This window comes from Patagioenas fasciata, chromosome 11 (genome assembly GCF_037038585.1).
Source record: "Patagioenas fasciata isolate bPatFas1 chromosome 11, bPatFas1.hap1, whole genome shotgun sequence".
Taxonomy (NCBI): domain Eukaryota; kingdom Metazoa; phylum Chordata; class Aves; order Columbiformes; family Columbidae; genus Patagioenas; species Patagioenas fasciata.
In genome coordinates, this window is record NC_092530.1 from 15,466,206 (window position 1) to 15,478,553 (window position 12,348).

General features: G+C 42.9%; 1 protein-coding gene across 8 annotated transcripts in view; it reads right to left on the reverse strand.

Moving 5' to 3' along the window:
* The window catches only part of PCDH11X (protocadherin 11 X-linked), a 463,105-nt gene extending 453,117 nt beyond the window's left edge, over positions 1-9,988 (reverse strand). For 5 of the 8 annotated variants that reach the window (XM_065846264.2, XM_065846262.2, XM_071813476.1 and 2 more), the window contains exon 1: positions 9,377-9,988. The gene's annotated coding sequence lies outside the window, so the exon portion shown is untranslated. The remainder of the gene's footprint in view (positions 1-9,376) is intronic. The other 3 variants (XM_071813479.1, XM_071813480.1, XM_065846265.2) reach the window with 2 other exon arrangements.
* Between the last annotated feature and the right edge of the window lie 2,360 nt (positions 9,989-12,348).

Genomic DNA, 12,348 nt, shown 5'->3' on the forward strand with positions numbered 1-12,348 from the left:
AAGTGTTGAGATCCAAATCCAAGAACACACAAAAAACCAGATCTCTTCTGTTCACTAGTAGGTTCCTCTTCCATTTGTCAATTCTTCACTACTCCTTGAACAAGCACAACAGCGCGGACATAGCAAGCTCCTGAATTTGGACAAAAAGTCACAGTTGAGACCAAATGATAATGCATGACCTATATTGAGGAGTCAGTGTCTTTTTCATAGAATCACAGAGAAGTTCAGGCTGGAAGACACATCTGGAGATGCGGTCTAGCCAAACCTGCCTATCAGCTTCTAAGTTACATTAGCTTGCTTTGGGCCTTAGGTCAAGCTTTGAAAATTTCCAAGGGTTCTTCTGAATATTAAGTGAGTGTTTGTGTGGTATGCAAAAAAGAGAAACTGCTTTGAGTATCTCTCTTGGTTTACTTAGGTGCTTGCAGCTTCAAATAATTCACACTGACAAAACGCAGATGAATAAACTGTTTAGGTTTGGGAAAGTAGAAAACAGCAAAGGATCTAGTGCAAATTAGCATGCATAACCCAGCCCAAAACCACACTCATGTCAAGGACTTTAGGCAACTCTTCACATTGACAGAAACAGGTAATGACAACCAGGGCTCCCATTTACAGGGTCCTTCATAGAACTGAGTAGGATTTCCAAAATCTGAGAAGCTGGCTGTTGCCAGCCCACAAAGGGTTTGACATGTCTCTCCCTCCTAAACAGTTATGGCCAAGGTCACAAGAATTACATCAATCGAAGCTGTATGTACGAGAAGAAAAGGAAAGGAGGACAAACTGCTGTAACTGTGGTTCACAAAATGATGGATGACATCCTTAATCTGTTCTTATGGATCACAAAACAGTCTATTAAAAATGATCATTCCCTCAGGGATCAGACTAAGAAATACCTGAGCATATCTAACTTTTGTGAGGCTCACCAACAGATATTTTACTACCATAGTAACTTACTGAAGCTGTTTCCAAGACTATTTTGACATTTCCTCATTCCAACTTCATTGGCCCTTAGAGGTTCCCTACACTTTATTTGTGTTCCCCACCAGACCTATCTGTAATGTCACAGTGTTGCATATTTATCATGTATACATATAAACACCTATACAGCTGTTAAAGAGGTGCCCTGACCAAGCTTGCACTTCCATCACTGAAGCATCCCAAACTTTTCAAAGTATTTCCTGTTGGTTGATTAATATTTCCACCAACCACTGTCCCGCAGTTGCAGATCAGCAAAGGGATGACTTTTGCTTCAGCAATGACTAAATCAAGACATAGATCCAATACTCTGAAGTGACTGGATTTTCAGAATGTAGTTAATTTTGCAACAGCCGTGCTACATCACCTGCCAGCCTCATCTAAGTCATTTACTTTAAACCTTTTTCCAATTATTTTCTTCCAAGCTTTTTTAGCATTTATAATACAATAAAACGTAAAAGTACTGTATCTGCCAAAGTGAATTACTTATAAGATTACTTATAAGGAACTGAGATTTTACACATTTTTTGCAGAGTGATGTTACACTGTTTTTGATTCAGACAGTATTTTTTAATTTCTAATTTCTGTAAAATGCAGTACAATCAAAATACAAATGTTGACATTCAGGGGACTCATAACAAATGGCACTTATATGAAGCCAGATTAAGCATTCATCAAACTTAACAAGGAAATAATCTGGGTTTTTATATTTTCTCATTGATGTTAAACAATAACCAAGACCTGAAACATGTTGTAAGTTAGTAAGATTAACAAAAAAAAAAAAAAATCTAAGGAAAGCAGCTACTGAACAAATTGTATAACACAGCATATGAAGCTAAGCAGTCCCAAATAGCAATAATATTTAGTTAATTAAGATTTTTTGGTAATTTAAAAATACCCTACACAGTGATTCCAAAAAGCCCTACCCTAACACAAAATTGGAGCCAAATTCCATTCATGTTGTTAGAAACTTCTTGCTGAATTTGAGCTCAGTTCTCTTCCTTTTCACTCTTCCTCCAGTGTTTTACCATCTGTTTATTGTCACAACTTGTCTGACTGGATTATAAAGTTCCGATGAACAGAAAGTTCAAAGGATCTCTATTTCTGATGGGAATTCATGCTCAGTGTGATTTTCTTGAAATATAAACGAGACTTTTTCCAGTGCTGGTGGTTAAACTCACCAACAGTTCGTTAACCATACAGGCTGGTTGCTGCTTAACCATATTTGTTCAATGAGCCACAAAATACAGACTGTTAAATAAGTAATAGGCCCCACATCATGATATTGTACATTTCTTTGACACAGACTGTTCACATCTTTGCTTTCAGACTCACAGGCACTTTTTCTAAAGTGGTCAAATGTCTTTTTCCCCTCTCTTTGTAGCCTGAAACACCTTGAGTGAATGTTCTATGAACTCCTCTCAAACGCACTTTGTGTTATGCTTTAGGGTGCTTGGAGAGCAGCTCTTGAAAATAGTTTTCTTTGTGTATGTAGATAAAGCTAAGCTGTGAAAGAGGTAAACTAACTGATATTTGACTGAACGTATTGTCAAAAAATAAATAAATATGGCTGATGGCTTACAAGTCTGTAGTTTTGAAGAGGTATTTTAAAGAATTTTTTTGTTAAGAAAGCATGACTTATGGTGCTCTCCTAGACATATGGTCTTTTTAAGGAACTTATATATGAAAAAACAAGAGGATGGGAGGAGAATATGTGAACGCTAAAAATGTTACGATAGTTCCATTTTGTTGTCATCATTATTTCAGACCAATTATATACAACTAAAATACATTTATATTCCAGTATTGAAGAAACCTTCTATAACTTTCATTACTCAGATTTAACTAATGCCATAAACAATTACAGATGTACACTTTATGTACAGTTTGTGGTGGAATCATAGAAAATAAAGTAGCGATAATACCTGTAACTCCAGCTGCTATTTGGCCAGAGGAAAAGGTCATTCTCGATTATCTTAGAAAACTATCACAAACTAACTAGGACAACAAACTCCTTCATTTACTTAATATCCACTCTTCTTTAAGAAATCATAAAATTTCAGATATCCTGAGCATTAATTTTTAAAATAATAATCTGGTAATTAGACATGAATATACACTTGTCTGACGAGCACTTAACTGATCTCCTGCAGCAGAGTCCCAATTACAGGAAACTATTATGAAACCCTTAGCTGGAATCCATTCATTCTGGTAAATTCTCACATGCCGACAAGGCAGGAGATGAAAAGAAAATACATTTTTTGCATTTCATTCCCATTTTCATCCCAAACAGTATTACTTTGTTGCCTTGTATTCTAGATCTTAATTTACAACACACTGTCACATACTTTTTCCAAGGGTCAATTAAATGACTGACAAAGTAAAGCTATTACTCCACATAATGATAGCTTTTGTTTTGTGCCTTCTACCTTGCATGTATTGATAAATTACTGGCAGCAAATATCATCTGAACAGTGAGGTCCCAAATTATCTGAGTTCAGAATTAGACATGGACGTTACTATTCCTCTTAAGTCACCATTTACTGAAGTTTCAAAACTCTAGAATTCCTTTGCACCTTCCTTTAGGGAATGCTGTGGCACATTCTTCAGCTGTTCTAACGTGCGCAAGTCAAGTCTAGGTCTTTCATCGTAAATATTATTCAAGTCCTAAGAAAATCTCTTTCTAATTTGTGAATCCGTTTCAGGAAGAAAACTACCCTGTACAACCACTGATCCCGTAACCAGGTGTCTGTCGGGACACACCGTTTCACACTTGCTTGCCAAAAGACAAGAAGGTACATATTTTTATAACTACAAAAACAATCACAGAACCCGCGTAAATGACTAAGCATGGGTTTAAACTAATGCTTCCATTAGCAGAGAGAAAACTCAATTCCTCCCCAAAGTCATGAAATCTCCTTTCTCAGGAGGGTTACCAACAAGTGTGACCCTCTAATGCAACCTGAGTTCCAGACTAAGGGCAGGCACTTGACTTTTTATTGTTGTTCCCTGTGCTACATTTGAATGGCACCTGCAGTTCTGTCATTCCCCAAATATTTTTTCGCTTTTGATGTGCAGGTATGCGTTGTATGCTTCAGGAACTAAAGCTGGAATCAAGCCTGATGTGGCTTTAGTCTGCCCACATACATATGATCATAGATCCAGTAGATCTATTTATTCCATACATATACCTTTATTTATTTAACAAGATAGCACAGAGCAGTAACAATGATGGTGTAAGTAGTTGGTTAAATGAAATATGCTGTGCCTAAAGCATTCCAAACTTTTCCTTGGATATTTTTGCCTTTAGCATGTATTTCCTGCTACTTGAGTAGACAGCATAAAGCACACATAATCACTAATTAAATTCTAAAAAAATAACGAAACTATGTCCTTAAGGATGTAGCAGATAAACGCTGATATACAAACAGACTACATCACCAGTGACATCTTATTTCTAGACCAGCTTGGAGGAAGAAAATCATCCCCAAAACAACCATATCATATCGAAGTAGTACACAACGCAAGATGTTCCCCTGGCAGGAAAATGAAGCAGGCAAAGTTTCTGTGCACACTGAACTGCCAGATTAAACCCCACAGTGATGGGTTTTAAATACAGCGGGCCACCTCTGGTTATAATTTCACTATTGAATTTGGAAGTCTCCAGCAATTTTAATGTTCATCTCTCTCTCTGAGAACATATTTGGCTCTCTGCTGATCTGGTGATGTCTGTGCCTTTGAAATTATATAATCCTTGTGGAGTCTATCGCAATTGAAATGAAGGAAAACAACAGTCATTTCAAAAGAACTTCCCTGAAAAGTCAGTAAAGCACTTGCTGCTCACCAGGCTCAGTCCTGCCACCCTTGCGAGCCAAATTCCTCTGCAGCAACGCCTTCTGTACCGCCACAGCGTGCTCAACTCCTCAACGGGCCACAGACTTTCAAGTTTGTACATTATGTCATGCAAGAAGCAATTCCCCAAGGCCCTGTTCCCACAGGAATATTTCACAGACTGCAGGAAGCCTTGGCGCAGGCCATGTTGGATCAAGAAGGCTAAGCCTTACGGAGTCTAGAAGAAAACATTTCTAAGCACATCTATAACAAGGTAATTGTCAACAGGATATTTATGAAGAGCAATGACAAAACACTTCAAATTAAAAGAATGTTTAATTATGACACTGTTACAGAAAGCCCTTTACAGTTTCTTATTTGCTGTCAAAAGTACCATGATTTGATTGTACTTACACCCTGACTTCCACAGTCTTTTTTGTCTGTATCCTAAGTTTTACATGAACTTTCCCTGGACCTTCATGAAACCTCCTGTGCAAGTGGGGTGAGTTTGGTGGGGGTTTTTCACTGAAATATGAAATATTACTGCATGATTGTGTAAACATTATTTATCTTCCTTATTTGAAAACAGGATTTTTTTCTAAAAAGCTCTTGAAATCTAAAAAACAAAACAAAACGACCAAAAAAACTATCATTCACTTATGCCAGTGGTAATAAATATTATCTCTTCAAATGTGTTTTCCACCAATCCCACTCTTATTCGCAATACAAGACCTTAAAGACAAATTTAAGGATCATTTAAACTCTTCTTTCAGTGGAGCTCTTAAATGTGCAAAAGCTATGGAAGCTTTTATGCTTCCTGGCAATTCACTCCGCTCATTCAGAGACCATAATTGAAAAAAGACTGTTTTAAACCTATTTGCCTTACTTTCCCATTGGATAATGAGAATGGGAGTCTTCCCACAGATCTTAAGGGATAATCAAATCCCCATTTCCACCCTAAATTTCCTGCTTCATATTACTTGCCTGGCTATTTGCAGGGAGCAGGAGTTCTCAGCGGAGCCAAGCAAGCTGCTCACCACTACTTCAGCACACGGAAGCAACACAGCGGTTCCCCATTTCCCCTTGGTGATCTTGTTGCAGAAAGAGTTAATTAGGACAGAAGACTATTAATCTCCCTTCTGATTTTTTATTTAAATGACAAAACTTCCATTCAAGCAATACTGATTTATTTCTTCCAATCCAAAATGCTTGGAATACACCAAGCTGTATCTTGAACCTACTGCTTGAACACAGGCACTATGTGGCGCGTGCAACTGGAACGTGGAATCCACGTGTATTTTTCATTCTGGTCTTTTCACCTCTAATCTGAAATATGCACAAAGTTATTATAATCATTCATATACTTTGTCTTCACAGATGAAGCACCTACTTCACCATTAGAAGATGGCTATGTAACTGAGATAGGCAGTTGGGACAGATTTTGGGAAGCTTTAGAAGAGAGGGACAATCACCACAATGGCCGTTCAGGTGTTGTACCTGGTGAGTGTGCTTCAGTAGCACATCCTTCCAACACCTCTGACAGTCAACATTATTCAAAAACGTATATAGCTCTTTCTAGCTTACAGAAAGAATAACTTCACTGGTTAAAGTAGGAGGTTTGGGAGTTTTGTTTTGTTGTTGTTTTAACTTGACCCTCAAAAGAACTGGAATAGTGCTGGTGGCACTAGTTCTGATGCAACCTGAAGCAGAACCATTAAACTGAAGTCTAACTCCTGTTTTGAGCCAGTGCTGTTCACCTTTAAAAAATGCTCTACTGCCAGCTTACCAGTCACAGGCCCCTTTCAAATCCAGGTGTTAACGCTCACCTGGATCCATATCAGGCTTTCCAAATCTGAGAGGACTTTTTTTTTTTTTCCCTATTAATCTCTAAATTTTTCAGGCAGGCATTATTTTCTGCAAAGCTTTCTAGAAATTCAGTTTAACAGTGCTCTATTAGCAAATACCAATACTTCATTGTTTGAGATATCTTTTTTTTTCACTCTATGAAGGTGCCTAAGTTAAGCTCAGAGCCCATCTTTAAAACTAGCTGTTCAACTGCTAAGCAAATGGGTGTTTTAATGGGAAGACTGACATATTCTTAACTCTGAGAGTGTGAATGGCTCCAGTGTAACATTACTCAAGTCCATGTAGAATACAAATGCAATACAGGACCACAGATTCAGATCTTCGATCTCCTTTTTCGCAGAGGCTGTGATGTATAAAGCCAATTCCACTGAGCAGACAGTCCTACATCGAATATAAATTATCTTTTAACTATAGCAAGGCTCACATTTAAAGAAATGCTGCAAGGATGAACAATGCAGCCACGAAACAGAGTTGTTCTGGAGCAAAAATGCAGACCAAGTCTGCACGGATAACCATGGTTTCCAAAGACAAATTTTTCTTCAGCTAGTATTTGATTAAAAAACAGAGACAAATCTGGAACATTTGTGCATACAGAAGTACAATTAAAGCACACTGCTTGCTCTTTCTATAAAAAAGTGAGCTTTTTTGCTTGCTTCATTTTCCAGATTAAGCATCATTCCCCTAAGAAGCATAACAAATGATTTCAAAATGTGGAAACCAACAGTCTCAACTGAATATGGCTTGAAATTTAAGCACATCTTTTCCAGATATCTCTTCAGAGGAAGAACCTTCTGCCTACTGAGCTAACACTAAGCTCCCTGGAGTTTCGCCATGAATATTCTAAACCCATGTCTTACAATTCACTATAAGTCATCTTTTGCCAAAATAAAATGCTTAAGAGGAATTCAATATGCTTATGCTGCTTTTCTTCATTTTATTTAAAAATGAGAGTTTCCATCTCAACTTCATGCCAAATATCCAGCAAGAGACAGACAGGACTGTGGAGCAGTTGCCTCAGGTTTTGTACAGAACTCCAATGGGAAAACAAATCACTTCTGAGAACATCCACTATTTTGTTTTGCTATATTCTGTATACTATTTTGTATTTAACCAGCTCTTTTGCAGTTATAGGTAAATCTCATTGAGTGCTCTTACAGGAATTTCTCTGCTGCTCACATCAGTTACAACTTAGGTGGCTCTAAGCAACGGTGCTCTCCCACTCGGTGGTGTTTATTTGTGTGCCAACTTTGCGTGGGTGGAGAAGGTTAGTAAATAGATAAATAACTAACTTTTTTCCTATCTTACCTCTTTTGACCTGGGTAATCTGACAGATCAATGCTACTTCCACTGCTGAGAGGCAAAAAGTTAAAATTTATCTTTGGCTTAATCTTTTTTTTTCTTTAGGTTTCCTTTCAGCAAGGCTTGAAGAAGATGCTCTTTGTGGTTCAGTTCTCTATGCCAGCACAAAATTCAGCACAAAAAGAATGCATGGGTGAGTTGATAATATCTACTGTCCTCAGCTCTGCTGTGGTTCAATAAACTTGAACATCTTCTCCCCTCCTTTGCCAAATGAGATAAGCAGCAACAATTACTCAAGATGTATTAGCAACTCAAGCTTAAAAAGACAGGATCAGATGAGTCGACTCCATCTCTTTCAAGCTCACAGCTTCTTTCGGTGTTTGAGAGGGGCACGTAAGTCCCTGTTTGCCTCTTGGCACACACCTCACAGCTACTTCTTACAGGCAACTACACCAAGGTTGCAAAAGGAAAACGAGAGAAATCCTCTGCTTTTCAGATCGCCTACAGGGTTTCTGCTTGTAAGCAGCAGGCTGTAAGCTTCGTGCTGTTATGGCAAAAGTCACAACTGAACCATCCTCCTCTTTCCCAACCATGAATTTTTCCCCTTGCCTTTCTCTGATCTCCATAGCTGAAACCAAGAATTCCTTGGACATCACTGCAATGCCTCTAACCAATTCTAACTCCCTCCAGAGCTGGAGTAAATTAAAATATATTTCAGCTTGATCTGGTTTTTATCCCATTCCAGTACTCCACATATACAGCAACTTCAAGCTTACAGACATCCCTTCACGGTTGAACAAAATCCTTCAATCACAGAACTTCATTTACAATCCAGCATAATTTTTGCTGTCTCGTCTCTCCACAGCTAGGCATTTTGATGCAATCCTCATTTAATGCAATCTCCATTACAGGATTATGATCACATCAATAAAATGTTCCATATGTTTGGGGTTTTTCCCCCCCCACCATCCCTCTCCCTCTCTCATTAATACCAGGCGCTATATCTGCAAAAACCACCAAATCCAACGGGCTGACAGAATGCTCCAGGGAGGTAGTAGGGGTTACACATTCAACAAAATGCAGCAGCCAATGCAAACTGCCCATCAGAGACTGAGACCGTAGATCTCATCGCTGAGCGGTGTGAGTTAGCTCTGCGTCCGCGTTGCGAGCACGGATCATAAACGTGCTCTGCTATCAGACTAAAAATAAATACCTCTTTTGCAATCACTTGTGAGCTCTGAGTACTTTTCACAGGAACAGACTTTCATTTTACTTGATCCGTTCCAACCTTTCAATACTGTTCTGGATGAACTGTTGATGCTCTGCTATAAGGGGAATGCTGAACAAAAGATATCATATAAAAGGATACAAAACCCCCTTTTTCCCCCAAGCCCCCCCTTCTTACCTTCAGAGCCTTCTCTGCACAGGATGTCAATCTACATGGGCTCCACAGCACATCATCAAGGCGTTTAGAGTAGCAAAGGCTGCCCCACTGCATGGAAGTTAGACCGCTTTGCAACAGCAAATCCTCGATCCACAACACAAGCAGCTTCTTGCCATGCAGTGTGCCGAGCACGACTCGTAAGCGACTTCCACATAGGGAATAAAATCGTAAAAGAAAGGGGAAAAAAAAAAAAAAAAGGTATCCTAACTTTTAGGTAAGCCTGAGTTTGTTTTATTTCTGTTGGGTTTAGTTAATTATTTGCTTTGCAGCTGCAAAAGGATGGAAAAGCAATCGCGCCCTGGAAGCCCCGCACCAGTCCACAGAAGTCCTGCCGCATAACCTAAGTTGCGCGGGGGACTCTGAACTCCGCTCCGCAGCCCCGCAGCCCTCCCCTCGCCGGGCGGCTGAGGGGCGCCGGTGCCAGGTCCCCACCACGGGGAAGCCGCCGCTGCTGGGCGCTCGCCCGCCTCCCTGCGGGCCCGGCTGCTGGCCCGGCGCGGCCGCTGCGGCGGCCCAGGGGGCGCGGGCTGCGCTGCCGGCGGCGCCCCGGAGCCAGCGCTGTCCCGGCGGCGGCTCCGGCTCGGCTCGGCTCTGCCGCGGCCGCCCGCGCCCCGCTCTGCCGCTGCCAGCCGGCCCTCCCCGCGGCTGACATCACCGCCAGGAGGAGGAGCGACAGCGGGGATGCGAATGGCCGGGCCGAGGGGGGTTCCCCCTCCCGGAGCCGCCCTGCCTTTTCCTCTCGGAGAATCCCCCGAAAGCGGCGGCGTGGTCGCTCCGTCGCCTCTGCGGGGGGCGGCCCCAGTCGCCGCCGGCGCCCCCCGCCCCGCGGCTCAGGCCCAGAGGGGCCCGCGGTGCTGCCCGGCGGGCGGCTTTCCGCGTTCCCCCGCCCGGGGTCGGGGCGGACCGGCCTCAGGCCCAGGCAACGGGGTCGGAGCGGGGCGCAGCGCGGGCAGCCCGGGGCTGTCGGGCAGCCCTGCTCCGGCAGGTCGCCCCTGCTCCTCAGCCTGGGCTCACCGCCAACACAAGCGCCGCGGCGGCGGTAGGGAAAGACGAGGGACCCCCCCTCCGGCGCTTCGAGCCGGCCCCGGCTGAGAGAGCGCCCGCGGAGGCGGCCGCCGCCCCCGGCTCCCCACGCCGCCCGCCGAACCTCTGCGGGGCCGGGCAGGGGGCGCCGGGTAGCGGCGCCGCGGAGAGACGCGCTTCCCCAACTCGGCGCCCGCGGAAGGGGCGAGGGCTCCGGTCCGGCGGCCAAACGGCACCTTCCCGGGCGGCGGGTGTTGGGCGCCCAGGGCAAGGGGAGGCAGCGCGGAGCCGCGGTGGACGGGCGGGCGCTCCGAGGGTCCGGGGTCTCACGGAGGCCAGGAGAGCCCAGCCGGGGGCGCCGGGACTGAGGCGCAGTGTCGCGCCACAACCTCAGGCGGGGACCAGCTGCTGAGGGGGACGCGAGTGGGAGAGCAGCGCCGGCCGCGCACCGCCCCCGGGCGGCCTCCGCCGGGGTGTCCCGCCCGAGCCGGCCGGGTCCCGCGCACCGAGCAAGGGCCGGCGGTCGGCGGGGACCGCCCTGCGGGGACACGGCGGCGGGAGCCGGATTGGGGCCGCTCGGGAGGTGCATCCCCACGGAGCGAGGCGGCCGTGTGACGGGGAGGGAGCGCAGCCTGTGCCGAGTCAGTTCATTTTACGTGCAGGGTCAGTGACTGCAAAGTGAGCTTGTGCTGGTGAGTTCAGCTGCTGGTGAATGTTTGCGTGAAAATACAGTTAATTTGTGGTGTTGATTTTAATAATCTGAATATCTTGAATTATTTGCAGTATTTCTCCAGATGCCTGCAGTAGGCACTTCTCAGTGAAGACAATAATTATTAGTAAATAATTTAGCATTTTTTCTGTACTTTGCTTTTGGATGTGGAGACAGTTTTAAACTCTTTTCTGACAAACGAGAAAAGAAATTGCACTTACCGTAACATCACACATTTTTGCACGTGTCCTTCTTTAAAAATAGTATGACAATGTATGTGAAAGCCTTGTTTTACCTTCTTCACTGTAGCAAGATGTAGGTGATATCTCGCTTTTATCGCTAAATATAGCTTAAACACTGGAATTATCTGAAATAAAGGTATCTAAGAAAGAGCATGAGAGAGTTCTAAAAACAGCTTCAAAAAATCGCCAGTCATTCAGTGAATTGTATCCATTTTACCTGTTAACTCATATATTCAATGACATTTTTTGAATATGGACTTGGAGTGAACAATCGCATGGCCATTAACCATGCTAAAATACTACAGAACTGATGTAATTCCACTTCTTCCAGGTTATATTTCCATACCGTATTTCAGTTGCCTGACTTTGACCAAAAGCCCATTGTATTTTACTCTACTGGGTACTAAATTCTATGAATTTAGTGAAGTTGTGACTTCATTATTTTTGTCCCCTATACAGACAGCAGAGGTACCTCGTTATGTATAAACAGAACATTACCCACAAATTAGAGTTCATGTCCCCACTGCAGTGCAGCATGATGCCCAGAGTAATGCCTACCAGCCAGTCCTACTTATTTACTAACAGTTCTGAAAATCTCATAATAAAATGTGAAATAAAGCATATAAAAACAACAGAAGGACAAAAAATAAAAGCAGTGTGCAGCTCTGGGTGTTGGGTTTCCATCACGTTGATGGCATACAGATTAGGACTGGTTGTCAATCCCTGTAATACCTGTTTCACTGAGCTGTCATTACAATGGATTTCTAAAATAGCCAAGTTCATAAAAGGCGTTCTCTAATAGCTCTATTTTACACCTAGGAAGAGGCAATTGATATAAGAATTTCTGTGTATTGTTTGGATGTGTTCTTGTCCTCCTGGTTTCAGATTAAATTAAAATAAATATTATTACTTGGGAAAAAAAAATGCAAACTGAAAGAAGATGGAATATTGCTGGGAGA